At 36.5% G+C, this 19,219-nt stretch overlaps 1 protein-coding gene across 3 annotated transcripts in view; it reads left to right on the top strand.

Moving 5' to 3' along the window:
• pparg (peroxisome proliferator-activated receptor gamma) overlaps positions 1–19,219 on the top strand; it is a 43,891-nt gene that overhangs the window by 4,361 nt on the left and 20,311 nt on the right. The window contains exon 1 of one of the 3 annotated variants that reach the window (XM_008408555.2): positions 11,144–12,017. The exons of the other annotated variants lie outside the window; for them this stretch is intronic. The gene's annotated coding sequence lies outside the window, so the exon portion shown is untranslated. Of the gene's footprint in view, positions 1–11,143; positions 12,018–19,219 lie in introns of those variants that run through there. 3 annotated transcript variants of the gene reach the window in all.

Below are 19,219 nucleotides of genomic sequence, written 5' to 3' on the forward strand. Positions count from 1 at the left end.
CAGATATTAAAAATATATATATTGGCACCACCCATCACAAAACTAGACCGGAGTTTAACTAAATTAAAAAAGTTACATTTAGTTAAAAAAGACAATGCTGAAATTAATAATAAATAAATAAATAAAAACCTTTGTGGTGTTTATTTACAGACTCGATATCTCAATATTTTAAAAAATACAGCTTTGACGCTCTCTTTGCATCACAGCAACGGTGGAGCAGCTTGCAGGAACTATTTTACACTGAGCTTTTTTCATCCTGACTTTTTTTTCCAATAAGCGTTAAAGGTGAGCTGGAAAATGAAAAGGTTTGTGCAAAAAGAAAACAAACAAAAAAAAAAACAAGGCAAATCAGTTTTAAAAGAATCTTTAGTTCGAGACTTTTTCGTCAGTCATTATTTTTTGGAAATTGAATGTAGTTAATATTGATTTTGAACAACTTGCACAATCAACTCCTTCCCTTATTGATGCCATTTTTTAAAAGAAAAACTTAGCATGAAATCGCTATGTTTTATGTAGCAATAATTCGTCCATCACGCCTACTGATAGGCGTGATAGACGGTGAATTATTGCTATTAAGAAATACTAAAGCTGAATACAAAGACTCTGACATTTCAACCGCCCACCTTGGAAATCCCACCTCAACGGAAAACTGGTCGGACCTGTCGGCGTATTGAAAAGTTTCCACATTAGTTGGTATTAAGACATTAGCAACAGATCCTTCGGTTTTGTGAGATTTGGGATTATTTCCTTGTTCATTTCATGTAATTTTCATCCATATTGAGATCACAGTTGCTTATTAATCAGACACTGTAGCAGAAAAATTAATAATAAAATATAAGCATTTGCACTGTTTTATCTTGTACAAATGTTTTATTATAGAATAGTTGTATTTATATCTATATGAAAGAAAAATATATCGTAATAAATGATCGTAATCTAAAGCCACCCAGATCACCCGCAGTATGTTAAGTTTGTATGATTTGTTCAGTATTGATTAGTGATTATTTTTCACTCCGGTAGACAGCCGATAGCTCGCTGAAGACCATACCATTACAACTTTATTTATAAAGCACTTTAAAACAACCACAGCTGATACAAAGTGCTGTACATTAAAACACAAAATAAAAATAAAAAAGTAAAAACTCCTACAGATTAAAAACAAACATACAATTTAAAACTAGATCCCGCTGGAGTTGACAGCCAAGTAAAATAGATGGGTTTTAAGACGAGCTTTAAAAGTTTAAAAGACCAAACATTTTGTTTTGGTTCACATGCAAAGATTTAAAAATTGTTAGCTAATTTTCAAAACCTTAGAGAGAGACCACACACAGGAGGATAAAAAAAACCTTTTGTAGATTTGGTCAGACAGTGTGTGGTGTCGAGCCACACGACAGGAGAAACACACCACACACACTTACTTCACTCACCAACATCTGATTTCAGACGGGAAATTTTGCAAAACCCCTCATGAACAAACGTAAGTTTGGAGTAAATAAACATGCCTGACTGGGAAGACGCAACGGTTGTGGTCTGTAGTTAACGGAGAATAAAACAAAAGCAAAGACGTCCCCGATGTCCACCGGTCTTTCTGGTGCGCCACGGCAGTTGTTTTGTGTTCTGTGTATTTTGGATTCCTCTCTTGAGTTTCTGTCACTTTGCTCTCTGATTGGCGACACGTCACATTCGACGAGCTCTGGAAACGCAACCAAAATTCACAATTAATTCGTCTCGCAACATCGCTAGTCCGACAGTGATTCAAGGAGCTTTTGACGTACTCATGTTTCCTCATAAATTATTTGTCACGAGTTTTTTTTTTACATTGAAAAGTAGCAAGCACTCCACCGTAGATTATTTGGGCCTAGTTTACAAGGGCCAAATTATTCACCCACTAGCAAGTCCAGTCTTTTTGTCAATGCACTTTAACACAGATATTGGTCAACCAATAGGAATATGGTTGACCAATATTCCTATTCAACTTTGCCCTAATTTCCCTTTTAGAATTATGTGGGAGTAAACAGCAGCTCCTTATGTCGGTTTCCTGGTCTCTTTTGGGAACTCACTAGTGACTCATACTCATTGCTTGTGGGTTTTGCTGTTGGTTCACTGGATGTGGCATCACCTGAGGCAACGGTAGTTCAAGTGTTGCTGGAAATGATGTAAGATGACAGTAATCCACCCCCTCAAATCAAAAGTTGGATAATTAAAGTAAAATGTCAAACGATCATGGTGGCAAAACAGGAACAAGGTTTTCCAAATGACCACGCTCTCTCTGGAAAACGTGTTGTCTTTTTATAGCTCGTTACGCATGTTGTCATCACCAGCTAGCTGGGTGGGATGCAACATCACCCAACTTAACTTTGACAATTACCAAATATTTTTTAAGTTGTTAAAAAAAAAAACAAGAAAGTGTGATGTTATATAAAGTATTTCACAATGTATTGAGGTATATTTTGGTTTCAGGTTCTAAGGTATAAAAAAATGCTTTTAAAAGGTCATTTGCAAAAAGAAGACATATGACTCCATTTGTTTAAACACTGAGAATTTTTTGTCACTTTAAAAACAAAACATTTTTTAAAAACTTGATCTATCTTGACACCAATAACTGGCTAACTTGCAGAGTCACACTAAAAATCACTTGTCAGGCTCCTGGTCTAAACAAATCAGAGAAGGGCAGAAAAGAGCCAATTTTCTGTATACTACTGGAAATTTATGGTATAAATATATGGCTGGTTTCATGCATTCGGTTTTGTTTAGATGATTCTCCGCTGGGTTTCAGGGGTTTTGCCAGACACTGTTGATTTGAAAGCTAGCACGACTTTCAACACACCCACCTGTGTATCCTTACACTTTGCATAAGTGTGTCTGCGGAGCAATATCAAAATTAACTTCAATATTGCTTTTCTCCAATACTTAAAACTATTTTTGATCCATTTTACTCATTTGAAATACTGGAGTAATAGTGCTGTGACATCTGAGCTGCACATTGTTTTCATTGCTGAGTTTAGTTTCCAGAAACAATCAATGAGGTTGTTCTTTTTCTGTCACTGTTCTTGCTTGAGTCTGTCTAGAAAGTTAACAGTTTAAAAGCTATTCGTCTTTCCAAAGACATTTGCAAAAAGCGGTTGTATTGAAGCTCGTGCACACATAAATGTGATATATTCTATAGTATAGTGATTGACAGTATGAAATATTTTTCTTGAATTATCCGCAAATTGTCTCAAACAGCAGAAAACAATATTTAGATAAATTACATTGCGATATTGTATTTGCGGTTGTATTTGTTATTATTGTATTTGTAATTACATTGCGATATTGTATTTGCGGTTGTATTTGATATTATTGTATTTGTAATTACATTGCGATTTTGTACTGTGTTTTTAAATCGAACACCATTACCCTGCAACTCTTTACTTCTTCCTTCAGCGAGGAGAGAAAGACTTTGTGTTGATTACAGAAAAGGTCAGCAAAGCAGTTCAAAGTTAGGGTAACTCCTAAATCTTTCCCTCAAGTAAATAGACAATTCCAAAATCTGTTTCCTGTATGCACACCTTTCCTGGCACTTAATTTCAAAGTGTGTTCAGTAAATCAGAAAGACGTCATGTGTTTCTTTGTTATTGTCCTGTTAAACAGCAGCAGAAGGCAGCACACTCCCGTCTTTTCCTCTTTGCTTCGAGTAACAGGGCATGACCCTTCCCCCTGTTGCACCTCTCTCCTTTCCTACTGTTTTGCCCTCCTCTATATGTGTCAAAACACAGATTTATCTAGCTAGGATAACAGCGTAGTTACTGTAGTGCTGCGGACAGCTGTATACACAGGAAAACTTCTTTATTCTCTGTTATCCTTCATCCTTCTTTATTCTCTGTTATCCTTCATCCTTCTTTTTTTTTTGACGTGCCCTGTTAACTGTGCAACACCTCTCAAATGTGAATGTTAGTATGTCTGTGACTATGTTTGCATGTGTGCGTGCGTGTGTGTGTGTGTGTGTGTGTGTTTGTGAGGCCTTGAAGCATGCACCACTCCTTCCCCTTATCCAGTGAGGAAGCGCTACAGTCTCAAGAGACTCATCAACCATTAACTCATAAGTATTTGAGGGAATTAGGTGAAGGTTCGTGTCCTCAGATAGTTGTGGAAATTGAGATTCCCAGAAAGTAGCCAGTGATGCTGACCTTAGCGCTAAAGACGTCTCTGCTTTATCAGTGCCAGCTCTCTCCAATTCCATGAGGCAAACATCAAGGAGTTTTTTGGGGGGTGGGGGGGGAAGAGAAGAACTTTTCATCTCGTGTGTTTACAAAACATCACGTCTGCATAAACAACACCAAAAGCATTTGCAGCAACTGGAAATGTTTTCTATTCTGAAGTCATACGAAGGAGAAAGCAGCAAGCCCACCTCTAAACCATTAGAGGTGGGCTTTTCATCTGGGTAACCACGGAAACTAAAAAAAAAAACAATCTTCTGTCCCTGCGAAAACAATGATGCTGTATTTTGAAACAGTAGTGCAAATAAAAAGATAAAAATGTGTTTTTTCCCTTCAGCAGATTTCCTCTTTTTTGCTGCTATAGTCAAATATTAATATTTCAAATGATCAAACACATTTTACTATCGGATAAGATGAAGAGTTCATGTCAGATGATTATGGTTTTTAGTAAGCCACAAAATAAATCCAAACTAACTTGAAAAAGTAACCACCCTGTAAATCCAATGCCTGGTTTAATAAATGAGTATTTCACCTCGCTGTTGAGGAATTTATTTTTTCTGAATTGTGTGAATTTAGTCACAGTACAGGGTTTCGTGGCATTAATGGCATGTTTATGGACTGGCCGTTGCATACAAATTGGATTTAAGTTCAGACTTTGACTAGACCACTTTAAAACCATATTTTTTATTTTTATTTTTGGAGGTGGGGGACTGCATTTTATAGGCCTCCACCTGTAAAATGTGGGTGACTGTACACACATTTTACAATCCCCCACTGTAAAATGTGTAAAATGTAAATGTGTAGGTGGGTGTGCAGTCCCCCACCTACCGCTGCAGGTGGGGGACTGCACCTGTAAAATGCAGGTGGAGGACCGGTATAGCTTGTATCATTCTAATGCTGCAACACCGACGCTTAAAGTCACAAACTAATAGTTAGATCTTCTTCAGGGATTTTCAAACAGAGAGGAGAATTAGTGGTTCTGTAAATTTCATCAAGTTGCCTGTTCCTAAAGCGATAAAGTGAGCACAGATCTTCACTCTAGTGTGTGAGTGATGCTTTAAGTGGCGTGTAAGTTTTACATCAGATACCTTTTAGTTATTTTTGGTCAGTTAGAGGTTTTAGCCTTTAAACTCAAACCATGGATGCCAAGTTTTGCCTTGTCAATTTTTTTTTTATTGTTGAATCATGAAGTCCAAATAAAACGTTTTGTGTTCTCACATTTTTAACATATATGTTTTAGCATAAATATATGTTCAAACCTTTGCAGCAAATTTACCTTTTTGTGTAACTCGCATTAGCAGTGAAATAAAACATATTCCTGAGGATTCTGCACTCTGTGGTTTTTTTGTACATTGACAAATCAGGCACTATACATTTGCTCAGTGGTTTACCACCTATTAAGATCCTAAAAACATCCTTACAGTTTTTATATATAAATAAATACCTACTTTGATCACTCTTTTAGAGAATGAATATGTTCTGTTCACTGTCAGTCACATGGTACTGTCATATATGTTAAAGTTTCAAGGTTGTCAACAGTGTGGGGCCCCGGCTGTGCATGATACTATTTAGAGCAGGGGTCCTAGAAAGTCATGTTCAAAGGTTCAAATATGACTTCTAGACAGGATTTGATATCAGGAACTACTGGTAATCAGAAACCATATTTCATTGAATTCCCTTACAAATTTGAAGCAAACAAATATTAATTTTTGTTCTTTTTGCTGTGTAAGTAAGCATAAACTTGAATCTTAAATTTAATTTCATTAGTAACTGATTGCTGTTAAATGAAATTCACAAATTAATGTAAGCACTTTTTAAATGTCCTATTAACATAAATAACAGTTCCCTAAAGATAAGGAGTGGACGTTGTCCAGAGTGACTTTCCATTCGGTCCAGATGATGTTTGTGACTTTGAGAGTCACAAGTTTTGAGGTTCTGTTATGTAAGGGATTATTATGACACACTACAGCTTCCACCATATCACAGACTGTGTGCATGTTTCTTTTCATGTACTCTTGCAGTTTCATGTTAATTTGCTCTCGCCTGGCTGATATTTGCATGTAGGTCAGCCATTCTTACCCCTGCTTTTAATGTTTTAGGGTTACTGAGCTAAAGAATGATCTGAGGGGAAAAACGGATCACCTCATGTGTCATTATTGCACAAAAATAACTGATATACATATGTTAAACAGTAAATAGGGCAACATGTTGACCATCCATTAACGAGTCTGATGGAATTTAAAGATTTGGCAGATTACATACATGAAATTGAGGGACTAGAGATGAAAACTGGCCATAATGACTAATTCTGGCAGATTCTGTTATGTTCATTGTCTCTTCTAAAAATAAATAAACAACAATTGATGGATAGCTGGAAGCCTCAAGAGTTAGAATCTCTCATAGTTGTCATCTTTGATTGTTTGTCCAAGCAAAATGTAATTACAGCATTTCAAATGTCAGGCAGTTTTGAGATGCAATTTATCTGTTTTGGCAGTGCAGGGTGATCTATTTGCTTTGTTCACTTGAAAGATCAACACTTTTTTGACTATGAACATGGATGAAAACCAAAACATGTTGAAAGATGAATTCTGAGTCACTAGGATTAATTCTGACTCATCTCAATTTCATGCAATGCACTTGAAATGCAAAGGTTCTCTTACGAAGACAAACAGTCTGCAGGCAGATTGGAAAAACAACTGTAGTGTTTAGTCTGATCAGTCATTTTTGGCTGTTGTTCCCCTCACCTGAGACTTTCTTTCTTTTCTTTTTTTTTTTTTCAAATTCAGTTTCAACTTGCACATGTGATTTATTCTGCTACTGTACTGTACATGTTTTCAAATGGTAGAAAAAAGTGGCAGATTCACCAGGATGTGAGCAGTCACGATGTGTGAGTTTTTATAGCTCAGTGCTTTTATAGTTAAGTGACAAAACGAGAAGTCATCTGGTAGTAGCAACTACATTTGCAAGTGAAAATACAACATTTCAGTTTCTGGATCTCATTGCAGTTTTTTATCTAAGCACCAACACATATTTATTTTAGTAGCTTTAATTTTGACTTCATGTTATGGTTTGCATTCTCTTCAGTTGGGTCTGCATTGCTGTGAGGCCTGGTTGTTGGTGCATTTGGCCTGGTCTGGTAATTGAAAGTCAAAACATCTGTTATGTGAGACCATTTAAAATATCTACCAAGGCTTTACCCATTTTTTTTTTACAAAGTATCATTTTGAGTCATATTTCATCATTCCAGAAAAGTTAGAAGACCGAATGCCATATTTGATTAACCCTTTCTGACCTTAGTTTCGAATCTCCGCCTGGATATTTTTTCTTATTTTAATTGTACGCAGTTCTTTAAGTGTCCTGTGAATAAATATATTTGCATAAGAACTGGAAATGTAAATATATGGCAAGTTATTTTCGCAATTTACCCTCTATTAAAAGAGTGTCCCTCAGATTTCACTCCCTGCTATGGCAGAGATGAAATTACCGCAATAACCCGATACTGGCTAGAAAGTGCAACGTCTCCCTTTTCAGAAACGTTTGGGATTTTTTAGATCTTGCAAAGTGTGGTGGAATTACAGTGCTACAAATTTGGCAGAATCGCAGTTCGGTTTGGAAGGGTTAACGTTTTAGCAAAAAGTCTATTTTTCTCTACATAATCCTTTTTGTTTGGAAATGTATGCCTTCTAACTTTTTGCACACAGTTTCATCAAGTAAATTTAATCGAAATTCATAGAAAAAAAAAAGTTTGATATTACCACAAACAGTAGAAAGAAACACCTGACTGTTCCAAAGAAAAACAGATGAATAAATGACAATGTGCAGTGACACAATGCAAAACTGATGAACTGAAATGAATAGTAGTGGAGTTTTATTGCTGAATGACATTTGAGCCCAAATTCAAATATAAAAACAACAAATCACTGTGATTAGTTTAACTCCACAGACTTTTTCGTTACATTAGCCCTCCTGCAGTTGTTGGAAGGGTTGAGTGAAGAAGGGTGTGAACATTTTACCATGCGCAGTCCTGGCAGGATAGCACTGATTGAGGTTTGTTTTTTTCTTTGTAATGTCGGGAACTAACGGACTGATGGGAAACCCTCATCATTTCCTTGTTGTCTAACTGTAATATCTGCCTCACTTGAAGGATTAGAAAGACAATATCTACCAGAAAATCCAGTTATCCAATCTGAACCTGATTTTGCACAAGGAAACCTTAAGTCACCCCAGTATAGCATGTTATAACATGTAGCTCATGGAAGAGACAAAACCTTAGACACTGGATGTTGTTTTTAAGTAAGTCGAAACAGTTACTTCAGAAGTCGGGTTTGATAAGATCATTGGTCGACCAGAATCACGTTTAGCTACATCATGAAAGAAATGCATCAATCAGATTTATTTCTGTCTGCTGTTTTAAATACAGCACTTATCTATCCTATGTCATATTTGGTTTTTGTAGTTTTTTTTTACTTAGAAAAACTAATATTCTCACATTTGCTGACTTGCTTTATGCACAATGCATGACATTTCTAATAAAAAAGAAGTAAAACATGCATGCATGATAAACTATTTATATTAAATTCAGTACTTTATAACAAATATTGTTAATAAATTGGGCATCCTTTCGTGTGAATTATTTTACAAATAGGTTATTCCTTTATTTAATTTCAAACAGATCCATTCCTGTCACATGAACCTAAAAAAAAATTTTCTTAAACCAATCCATGTAAAATGACTTTGTTCTTCTGTCTTCATTGCTAAGGACACCCAGGTGGCTCGGTTTGTTATTAGACTCTTAATCACTTTAAGCTTAAAAGCTTCTCTCATGTGCTGCTGTCTAATGTTAAACAGAAACTGTAATGTGCAAGAGGGAGAAAAATTTTGACAATCAAATCTACTATTGTGGCTTTGGGAATACTCAAGGCAGGAATGCTGTTTGTACCAGTGGCTGTCAAAGCATCTTTCTTTGTCGCCTTGCAGTAAAGACTTGGATGGAAACAGATGGAAAAGATGGAAACAGCTGCAATAAACCCTGAAAGAGGAGAAATTTGCACAAAATTGTAATATTTGCTATTTATACAAATAATATTGATTACATGGCTGATCTGTACAATATATGATGAACACTGTTAAAAAAACCTACCTTATTCTCGTGTGTTGACATGTAGAAAAGGAATATGAGACCCAGATGGTGCCATGTGCCACCAGCATCAGGTATTTATAAAACCGCAGAATCATTCTCCTCACTAGAGAGATGGCCTGAAGATTATGACATTTATATATGTTGTCTTTTGTAAATTAATAGGCTACACCTTGCCTGCATAGACCGGTTTTATCAATTGTTGACAAACTTAATAATAAGTCAAGCTTTAAGCGAGACAGACTGGTAAATGACAGAATTTCATTTGCTATGATGAGCAGATAAGGATTTGGATTCTGTTGACTGCTCCAGTGAAATTGATTTTCCTCCTACACAAAACTGGCATCACACTGGAAAGAAAAAAAAAAGTTGCTTTTTAAAAAATCACTTTTTTTAGCTAATTGTATGAGATTTTTTCAAGCTATAGTTCTGATTTCAGAGTTATTCAAATCAGATTTATAGCTGTAGAAAAGCTAATAAAATTAGCTGTAACAGATTAGAGTATTTTTTTTAAGTTGGTTCAAAGAAACCTTTCTTCAGGGCAGTAGACATTTTGCTTTTGAAATGATTTAGCATTTCTCTCACTAATATTTTAGTTAAATTGTGTATATCTGAACTCTGGGACAAACAAACAAATTTAGTTTGTCTTAGACAGAGAAAAACTATGTAAGCATGACTTCCCATGCTATTTAGAGCGTGGCAAGTCATGCTCGACTGTTCTTTACCACTACTACTGTCCTTAGAAAGCTGACTAGACTGACCTTTTTCACTGCTGCTGACTCAGTATGGCTGACTCTGACACTTCGTTTCTAGAAAAAGCTTTCAATATCCTTTAGTGTTTTTTTTTTTTTGGTTGATTTTGTTAATTGTCCCTGGGGAAATAATGACAATATATTTTAAGTGCATAACAATGACTTTAGTTCTTAAAAGGCTCATTCTTATCTCAGTGTCAATATTCAACATTACATTGGCAATGAGTGTAGAAAGTAGATTTTTTTCTGTTAATTCAAATGTAAAAATAAGCTGTATGTTTTTTATTTGCTACTTTTAAAAGCGTTAATTATAACTCCAATTATTTATTTTTTACATTTTGTAACTGCCATCATTCTCATTGCTACAGATGTGTATTTTTTTGTTGTAATTAATAAGACTTTATTACAATATATCTACCATTGCAAATATGTATCACATCTGTATATCTTTCACATCATAAATCGGTGATTTCCATAATAAGTGCAGGTATCTGTAAGCATTAGTTTCGGTAAGTATTCCAGGAATGATAAATAGACTAGACAGGTAAAGGTTGAAAGATAAATAGAACAAATAAAGAAACTTTGCTGTAAAACATTTAGCCTTCCTGTTATCTGCTGAAGTTTCAGTCAATGTTTAAGAAGCTGCCTGTATGAGCAGCATTTGTGCCTCGGTGAAAAATAGAGTTTTCTTTATAGTAGTTTATTACACCTTTTGTGTTTTTCCTCTCACTTCATTTTTAAACTTCTCACTGATATCAGAAATAGCAAACTGAGTCTTTTTCCTACAACGACAACTTTTAGACAGAAGACTGCTGCTGCCGACTGCTTATCTGTGGTGCAGTCACACAGCCGAAAAAACAAAAAAATACAAGGTCAGGAGAGAAATGTATCATTTTTGTCCACCAGACGATTTTTTGTGCATTCCTACTTTAAGTTGTCTGAAGTTTTTCTTTTTTTTTACTTTATGTATGATGCTGAGATGGAAGGAAAAGTCATTTTTTTCTCTTTTCAACTGGATTTTCCTCAGCAGGTTTCATATTTTGTAGACATCACATTCCTTGTTGCTTTCGGGGGAAAATAAACCTACTTGGCAGCAATGTGAAAGACTACGCTGCCTTCTATCAGCTAAATCTGCAAAAATAATATCTATTATATTATGAGGGCACAATAAGGGTCAAAGCATGATTAAAGGGAAGGTGCTACTGCTGGAGTTCTGTTGGGACTTGTTGTCATGTAGGAGTTTTGGCATTTTGCACAGCTCACACAGTGAGCACAAAATTTCTGGCAGCAGTTTTAGACATTTAAAAACTGACATTTATGTGATAAAGTAACATTTATGCTTGTGCAAGTCCAATGAAAAAGCTATGTTTTAGTGTTTTCAGATGTTACATGAGGAAGAAAAAGGGAATGCGTCACCACTGTCACATTGCCTCTTAGTGACTGAGAGAGGAGGGAGAAAAGGGCAGCCAAAGAAGCATGATGAGGTTGTCGGAGTGAAGAAACAGGAAATCATCTGCATCTGATGTCTGCCACCTCACACACACACACACACACACACATACAAAACAATGTTCAGAAAAATTATTTTTGGACTGTACCACATGTAATACAAGCCTCTGCCAATTCAACTGTGTATGGTGTCGAAATAATAATAAAAAGATCAGTCAAGGATCAGACATGACACACTCTCAAACGCACACAACACACGCACGCTCAGACCACATGATCGTTCGCTGTCTGAACTTTTGCTGAGCCCAGACTCTGTCAGAGAAAGATGTGTGTGTAGTTCCCTTTCTAATGGTCATCACTTCCTGAGGAAAAACATGACCACACGCACACATAAGCGCACACGCAGACTGTCGTTCTGACACTGTCACTTAGACGTTCAGCAGTGAGGCTGAAACAGAAAAATCACAGAAACGGGAGAAAGGGGTGAGTGGACCAACCAGAACCCTGTGTGTTTATAAGTTTGTGTGCACGGTCTTTTTCACAACTGTTTCTGATGTTACAAAGATTCCTGGTATTTGTTTATAATGTCTGGCCAGCAGATTTACGCTTTATTTCAGCTGAGACAAGATACTATCGCTCCTGAGGAAATGGTACCTTCTTAAATAAAATTGTTTGGTGATCATGAAAAGTTTACAAATAGTCTTAAAAAAAATCTATACTACATATTTAAATAATATTAAATTTAATAGATGTTTTGATTGCATGTGGATAATGAAGACTGTTACTATTTGCTTTTAATATTCTTTGAAATTCTTGTGGTTATTGACTTGTACTTGTTTTTTTGGTTTAGATTTGTGTGTTTTGGGTTTTCTAATTTTTGATTTTTTTGTAATACTGTGTGTAAGTTGTGGAGGCCAGGAAAAATAGTTTGTTATTGTAGGGACTAATGAAGATCGTTGAATAAACTATTTTAAACTGGACAAATTGGGTTTAATCTAGTTTTTAAACATTTGTACAGCTTCTCATACACAGAGTGTCTCTTTCCGGGTTTATTTTAGCACTAGCACAAGACTAAAATGATTTTTGGTAGTATCAGTGAGCTCATATCACCTGCTGACACAGAAAGCAGGTGATAGTATTAATACTTGATACATATATTAATACTATTCTAATTCCTCTAACCGAACTAAAGAAGAGGAAACATGTTTAAATTGGTCATGTGAGACTTATGGGTCCAGATCTAGTTTACTCATTCACTAACGTCTAGGATCATTTTCCACCTGGCAAAGAAAAAAATCATTGGGTACTTAAACAAGAGAGTATGAATTTATTTTTAGTTTTAAGTATTGACTAATGAAATAAATTATACTAAAAAAACACTCACTGCGACAGACTGGCGACCTGTCCAGGGTGACCCTGCCTCTCGCCCGGAACGTTAGCTGGAGATGGGCACCAGCAACCCTTCTGACCCCACTAGGGACAAGGGTGTAAAGAAAATGGATGGATGGATGGAAAAAAACACTCACAACTACCCAATCAAACTGCTTGTTGTTCTCTCATTGTAAAGTCCGGAAAGTCAAACTGGTATCATGTTCTGCACAGAAACTACTTTAAGTGACTTTAGTGGGTATTTATTCTCAGTTTTTGCTTACATCTATTCAGAAAAAATAACAGTATTGTAACGCCAACAATCACTACATTTTTTGACCATTTTTTGCCATCACTTCTAACACTGTCAAGGTAGATATCAAAATGCTGCCATAAAATGTAAAACCTATAAAATCCAGCCTATTAACTAGCATTAATGAACAGATGCTCTGAAAAGAATCAAGCTAGTTAATCAAAACAAAATCCTGCCATATATTCTGCTAGTGATAAAGCGGATCCTTTACAAGATGGATTTGATTTTAGGTTTATCTAAAGTTGAAATGAGGAGATTTGACTGACAAAATCAAATTGAAATCAGAGACAGGTTGTCTGGCAGACGAACGTCGCGGTTTCTATCCTCCCACAATGCCAAGCTTTGAAGGCTCCATATGAGTAAGTTCGGTACCAACCAACCAGGTGGGTTTTCAGACTCGGTCTAGACTTTCGGTCTTGTCAAGAGGGCAGTCCAGACCTCCACTTGACACTTGGTTTTCCAATACTCTCCTACTTGATCATTCATGTGTAGAAGGGGGAAGGCCCTTTCTGGTGAATCTGCCTCTAGTGGCTTCACACCAGCAGAATAAAAAAAAGTGCCAGTTTCCTGAAGAGTAACATAGACTTTTTGGTTATTTTTTCTGTTTTTACCCTCCTGTGACACAAAAAAACACTTGACTTCAAAAACTAGGCGGCTTAGTCAGACAAACCGCAAAAAGAAATTTCTTGCTGCACATGATGTTTCCAGAGTCCCACATATTCTTAACATGGGACTCATCAGGCAAAAATCAAGCTCTCTAATCTTTTCAAAGAAAATGTGGGGACTGCGAAGCAGACGAGCAGGCGGGCATATCTTTGTTTTAGTCACTGACTCTGAACCACATGCTGTTTTACATGAAGAGGTCAGGAAGTCACAGAACTCAGGCTGAGTGCTGCCTCTCTCGCTTTCATTCCCTGCCACACACACACAGTCACACACAAATGAAAAACTTTCAAGAATAAACATCTTTGACAACATATGGCTTACTTGTTAAAGAAGGAAAGAGAAAAAAGCGTCCTCTCGTCAAGAGGTGTGATATTTTGCAACTTGTCACTGTTTTAATAATCTTGTGAAGACAGGTGTAGCTCTGAGCTAAATTTAACAAATATTTCATTTGACTGGAGTTAGCCTTGCTTTTTTTCACCTTTTGTTGCTTCTGTAGTTTTTAATATCATGTGAAGAGATATTTCCATATATTTCAAAGTGATTGATTGTGGTTGATAATAGCTGTTTAGTCCTCGCCCTGAAACAAGGTGGGTAGTTTTTTTTTTTTTTTTGTCTAAACAGAGCAAATAAAAGTGCAAAGGCCTTGAATGTGGCGGAGCAGGTTCTCCCTTTTGTCTCCCACATATTACAATAAGCCAGGCTGCTTTATGTCTTAGCATCTCTGCCGTTCAAAACTCACTTTGATAAGTGTAGTGTAGCTTGAAATAATCTGCCACTAATGATTGTGGTAGAAGGGTTTTAAACGGTTCTGTTGCTTCTTTACTGTTATTTGGGGCTTATTCAACAAAATTCAACATTTACGTTGCATAACTTTCAAACAATCACCACTTTTCAGGGCTCCCAGATTTAATGTGTCTTTTAATATAAATATTTACATTTCCTCCTCCGTTATTCTTTTTATATTGCACCTCATGCTGTTCACTCCTTGGACAGATCTACAAGTTCAAGGAGAGACTTCTTGTTGCTACAGTTTTCTGTTCTGGATTATGGTGTTGTGCTTTATATCCACACTTATTCTTAAACCTACATACTTTGGAGACAGTTTATCATAGGACTGAGATTTATTAGAAAAACATTGCTGTTCGTTATGTGCATTGTTGGATGATCTCTCTTAGGTACAGAAGTTTAGTTTCAAATGAATGTTTTGGTCCATAGAACTTCATATCAGAAAAAAAAACTGTCTTGGGTCCCATGATGTCCTTTTGTACCTAAAGTTGGTACGGATTATGGAAAAAAGACAGTTGGAACTGTTTACCAAATGTGCATATTTTCTAAAAGGGCTTGTCTTTAAGTAGGGGGTGAAACATTTGAGTGACAAATTAAATGATTTTCAAATGAAGATAAATAATAAAGTTCACAAAAAATAATCATGAGAAAAATAAGGACTCCAGCCACAGCGCCTAATAAAAGTGTTCATGTACCTTGAACATTTCACATTTCATCAATTATAACCAGAATAATTTGGAAGGGTTTAACATAGATGAACACAAAATAATGCTGATTGCAAAATAGCTGTAACTCATTTACATGGGATGCATATCATTTGGGATTGATTGGTTTTAGGTTTGGACTTTGACTGGGCCTTTCCAACATATACTCCTAAGTGAAATGAATGTTGTCACTTCAATGTCTCACAGCAAGTTTAGAGTGTTCAGTCAGGGTGATGCGTTGTGTTAGCGTTGCACACTCACATAGTGTGTCATGAGGGACAAAAACCTTAAAAGTTGTTTTCATTTGACCAGAGTACCTATTTCCATATATTTGCTCGGACTCCTACGTGGTTTGTGGCAAACTGCAAATGGGAGATCTTATGAATTTCATAAGAACTCCCAAACGTTTATACAAAACGTGGGTTTTGTATAAAGCCCATGTTTGTGGATTGATAGTAGTCTTTTTGACAGGATCTTTCATCTGAGCTGTTAATCTTTGCATCTCCTCCAGAGTTACCATAAGCCTCTTGGCTTTTTCCTGTCAGATCTGATTTCTTGGTTTTGGTATTATGCTGATCTTTGACCAAATCTTCCCCTTCCATAAATGTTAAGGATGCCTTGATGACTGTAAAGATAATGTTGTAATCTTAAACTGATCTAGTCTGCTTGGAAGGACGTTGGGACTGCTCTACCCTCAAATTGGGGATATTGAGCACGTTGGATTGTCTTGGCCAGAAATCCCAGGTGTTCCTCGAGGACAAATGAGTCTGTTGAATGTGACATGTAGCCAATCAGAAAGTAAGGTCATGAAAAAACTGACAGGCATCCAAAATACAGAAGACAAAACAACTGCCATGGTGCACCAGAAATGGAAGGATGGTGGACTTTGGAGAACTCATTTTGTTTTGCTTTCTCTCTGTTATAAAGAGTCCACAAACTATCATATGACTCTCTGTCATATGAATAAACACAACACACTGTAGGACCAAACATGTTATTGTCTCTTAAGGTTTTGAAAATCCACCAACAGTTTGTTATTGTTGCCGTGTGAACAAACCATTATAAGTTCAGAGTTTAGGGTATGGTTTTATTACCTAACCCTCCTTTGAACTAATCCACAATTGTTTCCTTTATCTCCGACATGTATGCTGTGTTCGTTGGTCTTCACAGCTGAAGCCAAACCTTTGAGGCCTTCTCAGAACAGCTGAGCTGTGCTCATACCGAGAACCATTTACATACCAGACTCTACTAATTTTATAAATGCTAAAGTTATGTCATTTCCATGTGTCATTTACGTGTATTTGCACAAGTTACTATTACTCAGTGTTGGTCTTTTATAAACCAGAATAAAATGCATTGGACATTTTAGTTTTAGCGTTACGAAATGTAAAAAGTTGGAAAGATTTGAACTCTTTTGAAAGGGACTATGCAGTCTGTTGAGTAATTTTATCCTGCTCCTTTGTGTCTGACCATTTTGGAAAAAGCCATATCTGTTGTGAAGAAATCTGAGCATCTTGAACATTACATTGGTTTTGCAACTTTGTTCCTTAGGGATGATTTCACATATTTCCCTTGATTTCACCTCTTTTTTCCAAAGTGGTTGCATTCCAGCTGTGTTGACAGTGGCACAGCCTCTCTTAAACAACTTGAAGAACAGCTTGTGTCTGCAAATTATTTACCTTAACTACTTCAGTAATTCTTTACAGTAAGAAAACCTGAGTTCTTCTTTTAAATATCTTTCTTGGAAAACTCGCCCTTTAAGACAAACAGAGTGAATGGAGCTTGTGTCTGCCAGACCTGCTTGGCCTTTTTGGGTTTTAACACTATGAGTGTGTCACGACTGAAGTGCCAAATGATAGAAAGCATTTATCCAAACTGTACGTCTACCTCGAAGTCAAGCCATGACACGTGGAAACCCGAGAAGCGGCAGGAGACACCGCTGCAGCTCCTGCACACGTGCTGACATGAACACACCTCTACTAAGGCAACACAAATCAAACACCCCTTACTAATAATTTGTCACCTTTTATCTAGCCTGACAACTTGTTTTCCTACACAATACTCAGAGATTCAAACTTGAAAAGATTTTGCATGGCACTGTTTCTATGCACAACCTCGGAAGAAAAGTTTGAGCCCGAACTTGTTTTCACCCTCAGTTACGACATAATTGAAAAAGTTTTGTTTCACTGCAGTCGCCTTCCTTTTTCTTTTCCCATGTTGTGCTGAACACAGAGCATGAATTTCCTCAGATGAGAGTTTTCTTAAGAGTCTCCAGAGTGTAGTTCAAATCCTTCCAGTAGCCCAGGGACTCGCTTTCTGTCACCCATTGCTTTATCTCTCTTGCCTTTTGCCTCTGGAGCTCCTCTGTTTCCCACTGGATTTCTTTCTCCATCTAATAACTCGATGCCAAGCAGAGCACAAGTCACTCTCTTCCTCAGTCTATTTTAATTCTGCATCAGCTGGCAACTCTCCAGCAAAAGGAAAAATAACCAGGTTTCTTCGGGTATTAATAGTCATCAGTTTCACACACTTATGCACATACCATCCCTCTGCTTGTAGTAGAACAATACCTCAGTCCATGTGAATTTTAAGTGGACCCCACTGATTTTTTTGCTGCCACATTCAAAACAAGTGAAAAGGAAACAATATGTGTTTGAGAGAAGAGGATGTTTGTTCCAGAGGGTTGTTTTGCCAAGTATCTTTGGAGCCAGTGGAAGTCATTATCATGCCGGGTGCTACTGTGCCATCTGAGCCTACTATTTTAGTTGTGTCCTGTTGCATAATTAGCATTCTTTGCTTTGTTTTCGTTCCAAATCAGCATCTGAATGGTTGATTGGGGGTTATTTTGAGAATCTGTACAGGTTATAAAGGTTACATTCACTGAACAGAGCTATGGATCCATTGGTTATTTATGAACGTTGCTGATCTCTTTTCTGTTTGTTTTTTTTATTATTCAAAATGTAATCAGCATTTAAATAATTTTACAAAGTTTATTGCACTTTACCTTAATTAAAAACATTACATACAAGTATTCAGACACATATGGGATATTTTTATGGCCCTTTTACAACAAATTATTTAATAAAAAAAGAAAACATTCATTTTGTATTTCTAGTCATGTTTTGTTAATTTTCTTTTGCATGAATTGCATAAAAACGCAAAGGAAAAACACTTTTTAATGCATTTATATTAATAAACATTAGTAAATTCTTGGTTTTTGGTTATCCAGGAACCACAGTTCTATTTGTATTTCCTCTAATTCATGTAAAGCACTTTTAATTGCCTTGTTGCTGAAAACGTGCTACTGTATAAATAAAATTACCTTACTGCAGTCGAGGGCCTTAAGGACCGTATGCAGCTCCAGAGTCACAGTTTGAAGAACACAAGTCAGTTATGTACATCCAAATAAAATCTACTGAAGTCTTTGACAAAATTGGAAAACGGTTGCAAGGTTATGAATGTATTTGTCATACACTATACATTAGATCATGGAAGAGCAAAACATTATTGCTAATCAAATCTGTTAACATTTGACTGAAATATTTTTTATCTAGCTGATATTTTGTATTTGGCCTGTGCTTGATTTAATGGTGCCTTACTTGCCGAGAGCTTGCTGAGAGGATGACAAGAGCAAAAATCACAATCTCCCAACATGCTGTAAATTGTTGCATTACACCACAGCCTTGGGCAAACTTACCCTCGGGGCGTAAAGCTTTCTATTTGGTTTGCTTTTGTGTGGACGCTGGTACCCTCTGATGGTTGGTTGGACTTTGATAACCTCGGCTGACTTTTTTTCCTCCAATGTCTGTCCATTTTGGATGAGAACACCTTCAATGATCTGTGCCAAC

Source organism: Poecilia reticulata, chromosome 5 (genome assembly GCF_904066995.2).
Source record: "Poecilia reticulata chromosome 5, P_reticulata-male-v2, whole genome shotgun sequence".
In the NCBI taxonomy this organism is placed as follows: Eukaryota; Metazoa; Chordata; class Actinopteri; order Cyprinodontiformes; family Poeciliidae; genus Poecilia; species Poecilia reticulata.